We start from the raw sequence: 5,140 nt of genomic DNA, 5'->3' as shown, positions 1-5,140 counted from the left end.
GCAACCTCGTCTTGTGGCTCCGTGTAGCCTTTCTCTACGATCTCCCATGCATCTTGCGACCCGAGCAATGCTTTCATCCTTATACTCCAATTGTCATAGTTATCCTTGTTGAGTTGGGGGACTTGAAAAGGAATCATCCCACTTGCCATTTTTCACAAGAATCTTGGGGCTCTGATACCAGTTTGTTGGAGGAAAGATGGGTTTACTAACTTGGATTAGCTAAGGCTTTTAAGAGGACAACACTAATAGGAAGAAGGAAGTGAAAAAAAGAAACTTGTATTTCTCAAATTCAAGACTTTACACACTTTTTGGCTTGTTACAAAATGGAGGGCACTACCCCTTTATATAGTGTTTACAAGAAGATTCTAGTTCACACATTTTCTAGAGACACCTAGACCACATATCAAGATATTTTCCTAGAATTCTCTAGATATTCTTTATAAAACTACATATCTTACTTAGATATTTATATAGATTTTTCTAGTAGATATTTATATAGATTTTTCTAGATAATGCTTCTAGAAATGCTATGCATGTTGGGCCTTTTAATTGATTTGGGCCTATAAGCAAAATCCTTAAGCCCATATTATTTAGTCCAAAAATCAAGTTTACTACTCAACACATCTGAAATTCAAATGAGCTATCCGTCATAAATTTAAATGAGCTATTCATCCGAAATTTGAATGAGTCATCCTTCTTAAATTCGAATGAGCTATCCTTCTGTGAATGAAATAGTCATGTTGACGTGTTGTTCTACAAATATAAAAAAATGTGTGGAATGGGGACAAACAAAACCCATAACCCACCTCAGCAACAAGGTATTCAAAGACAGTAGAGAGAAAGACCAAGGCACGAAATTGACATCCTCAGCATACTTTCCAAAATTGACAAATCAGCGATTCTGCCTACAGGGAATTCAATACTATTCTTACTAGATTGGCATAGGATTTTCGATCCATGCATTGACCCTCCCTCTACCTCCCGTAGTGGAGTCTCTACCAGTTGAATTTTACTATAAACTATAGAATGGAATTGAAATTGGATAATGGAAATTGTAAAAAAAAAAATGTCGATCTTTTTACGGAAATAAAATGGTTAGTAGATGGTTTATATAGGAATTTAGTGAGCTGGTGTCAGAATTTGATTGCCAGACAGAGATGTGTTGGGGATTGATGATGTGGCATGAAAATTGAAAACGATGATTTTAGATTTTTATTTTACTTTTGAAGTAGAATTCGCTCATGAAATGCTTCATTAAAAACTTTTGCAGTTGAATAACCCCATATATAGTGTACTGTTTTCATCTATTTAGCAAGTCATGGTTATTTTTCTTTCTGTAGAAGAAACTTTTTCACAACCATGAGTGCAATTAATTGTTTCCAAGGAAAACTAAACTTATATGTGGAAGGTCTATTTCAAAGATTGATAAAATGATAATTTGAATTTTTGATTATTGTTGTTGAGTAGTAAACTTTATTTCTCGGACTAAATAACATGAGCTTAAGTATTTTGTTCACACACTTAAATCAATTAAAAAGCCAAAAATGCCTAGCATTTCTCGAAACATTGTCTAGAAAAATCTATAAATATTTAAGTAAAATATGTGGTGATAAATGTGGTAATGTGACAAGAAGAATATGTGGTCTTATATATACAATCTATCTAGAGTATTCTAGGAAAATATTTTGTCCAAATGTGTGATCTAAAAGTCTCATGTAAATATGTGGTCTAGGAGTCCTTAGAAATTGTGTGGATTAGAAGTTTCATATAAACACTATATAAAGGGGTAGGGTCTTTCATTTTGTAACAAGCCAAGTGTGTAAGTTTTGGAGTTGAGAAATACAAGTTTTATTTTGTTCACTTCCTTCTTCCTGTAGTGTAGTCCTCCTCAAAGGCATTAGCCAATCCAAGTTAGTAAACCCCTCTTTCCTCCAACAATTTTAATTAACCACAAGAAGTTCAAATAAGCTTACTCTACAATTCCTAACTTAGTTAAAGTAAAATGACTAATACTTTAGCTTTACTAACTTAATTATCGTGTTTTCTTGTCATAGAGAAGGATTTAATTAAAGAAATCTATTCGATTAACAGAATCCATTATAAAAGCTTCCAAAAGTGATCATATTTGTGACGCAAGCCTGCTATAATCACTATCCATTGCTTGACTTATGAGATGATATTTTCATCAAGTCAAATAGTAATAACAAACGTGACTTCTAGAATCTTTACATATCTTTATTTCATAAACTATCTAAAAAGAAATCACCTTGTCGAGTATTTATCCTATCCAGCTACAATATAACACGAGCGGTTCACGTGCAATTCACATGCGACGGATGTTAAATTGATGCCTAAACTCTTTTAAAACTCCCTCCTAAACCAAGCACATTTATATAATTAAAAGATTGTGAATTGAAGAAAAAACTAGAGAATTTGTCATACTCAGCTACATGATAACTCGTAAGATTCATATGCAAGTAACGTAATGTATTTAAAACAAGGGGATTACTGCACCAGAAGTTCTAAAGGAGAAACCATCTTCAGAATGAATTATTCACCATTGAGAACAAGCATCGATAAAAACATGAATGTAAAGATTCTTGTCTATAATCGATAGAAGAGAAAGAATGCAACTACAGGGATATACGAGTAACAATATAAACCAGTAACGAAGTCCCAAAATGATGTTAACATCTAATTGGCATATATATCCAATTTAATCCAAAAAAATCTTTTGCCACATAATAAAATATTCTTTTCATGTAATTCGGTGCTGCAAACAATGCAGTCACCCAAATAGATAACCAGGTAACAAATATGCCTTGGTATGATTTCATTATTCTTGTCCCTGGCCTCATTTCTTGCAAGCTGCGAAACATACACCAATAGAACCATGTAATAAAATCCCAAAACTAAAAAAATATATGAAATGAGAGCAAACAAAACCCCTAACCGACCTCATCAGCAAAGCATTCAAAATCGGTGAAGAGGTAGACCAATGCACAGGAGCCAGAAAGCTCTTCATACTTTCCTGCCTGTAGATATCGAACAATTCTTCTAATGGGAATTTGAAGCCATCTACAAGATCGAGATACAGAATTCCATGACTTGGCTTCCCTCTACTGCCCTCGTTGGAGGCCAGTTGAACACATTTTCATATTCAAATTTTACTGCAAACCCCAAAAGGAAATGAAAATTAGAGCTGGAATTTGTAGAAAGGGCCGAGACTTCTTTGAGATGATGAGGTATGTAGAGGGTTTATATAGGAATTTAGTGGGTGGGGTGTTAAAATTTGATTGATGGTTAGAGGTGTGGTGGAGATCAATGACATGGCATGAGAATTGAAAACAAGGGTTTTAGATTTGAATTTTACGTCGAAAGTAGAATTCAATTCTGCAGCTAAAAAATTTTCACAACTATAGAAGTGGTTATCTATGTGTGTGTTGTCTGAATGTATGTATGCATGAGAACAGGAAGAAAAAGAGGGAAGGAGAGAGACAGTGAGGTAGTGTAGTGTTTTGGTGAGGAGTGTTTCCATATAATTAAAGTAGATAAGAGCGAATTTGTCCAAAAATGTGTAAAATCTATTTCAAAAGTAAAATAATATTTTTATTTGAGTCTTAAATTCAACAATTTGGGATGAGAGCAAGGCGGTTAATATTTTTCTTTGAGCTTCTTAAGTTCATGCACAATAGGAGAATATCAAACTTTCATAAAGTTTCCTTGATTTTGAGGGGGTAAATCAAATCACGATGAGCAACCTACAAGCGATAGGCAGAATAAAGAAGCTCAATAATTAGAACTACACCACATGATATACTTGCATGGAGTCATATATGGGCAAGACTTGTGGGAGGCTGTTGGTGGAAGTGACGTGACACCACCGGAGGAAGCTACAGCTTTGAAGAAGTGGAGAATCAAAGCGGGTAAGACTTTATTCATTATAAAGATAACAATTGAGAAAGAATAGTTGGAGCAGATAAGAGACAAGGCTACACCAAAAGAAGCATGGGACAATTTGGTTTCACCATTCTCGAAGAAAAATGAACTGAGAGTGTAGCTTCTGGAGACTATAGCTTTTGGTAAATGAGCTTCTCTTGATTGCTCAAGGTGAATTAATGGTAAGTCAATATTTCAACAAAGTTAAATCTTTTTCTCGTGAAATTTCAAAATTAGATTCTTTGAGTTAGATTTTGGGAGTCCAGAATGTGAAGAATAATTATACATGGATTAAGACTTAAATATAGAGGTTTTATTGCTGCAATATAAGGTCGGCAAGAGCAACCTTCATTGTTCAATCTTGAGAATTTGCTTGTCGATCAAGAAGCATGGACCAAGCAAATGTTAGGGGTCTCGATAAAGGAAGAAGATGAAGTAGCACTATTTAGCTATAAAAGAATAGGTAAATTTCATCAACAAAATAATAAAGAAAATAAATGTGAAGGATGCTATCAAACAAGGGGAGCTCAACAAAATAGCGATAAAAGAGGCAAGTCGTCGAAGAGATTTCAACAAAATATTAGCTCATGTTTTGTTTGTGGAAAAGAAGGCTGTTATTCCAAAGATTATCGATTCAAGAAAAGACCAGCAGAAGGTAATATGGTAGCATCCATTGAACGAGAAAAATATAATAGTGAGGAAGGGTGGGATGCCATGGCATCGCTTGTAGAACAAACTCAGGGAGAGAAATGTAGTCAATGCTTCGAGGAAGAATCAACCCTAGTGGTGATGCTCCCTCGACAAATAAACTACGAAAATGAATGGATTGTCGACTCTGGATGTACCAACCATGTGATAGGTGATGAAAAAAAGCTACTAAATACAATGGAGTACAGAGGAAGCCAAATGGTATTAATTGCCAACAATTCTAGCTTACATTGGTAAGACAGTTATAACGCCTCATTTTAGTCCTAGTTAGGTATAATTACAAGACATCTATCACATGCAAATATGAAGAAAAATCTCCTATTAGTGGCGAAGTTAACGTCATCAAACAATTATGTTCTATTTAGACCGAAAAGATGTTAAGGTGTATCGAAATATCACAATTTTAGGTATAAGAATACTAGAGGGACATAAGTTAGAGCCTATCTATGTAATGTCAACAAAATCTACATACGTAGATAAGGCTCGAAAGAAC

General features: G+C 34.4%; 1 pseudogene; it reads right to left on the bottom strand.

Moving 5' to 3' along the window:
• Positions 1-3,152, bottom strand: part of LOC111392746 — an 8,559-nt pseudogene extending 5,407 nt beyond the window's left edge.
• Positions 3,153-5,140: the final 1,988 nt, after the last annotated feature.

The sequence above is a fragment of the Olea europaea genome, unplaced genomic scaffold (assembly GCF_002742605.1).
Source record: "Olea europaea var. sylvestris unplaced genomic scaffold, O_europaea_v1 scaffold971, whole genome shotgun sequence".
Taxonomy (NCBI): domain Eukaryota; kingdom Viridiplantae; phylum Streptophyta; class Magnoliopsida; order Lamiales; family Oleaceae; genus Olea; species Olea europaea.
The sequence above is the reverse complement of the archived record's forward strand: the minus strand, read 5'-3'. Positions and strand labels throughout refer to the sequence as shown.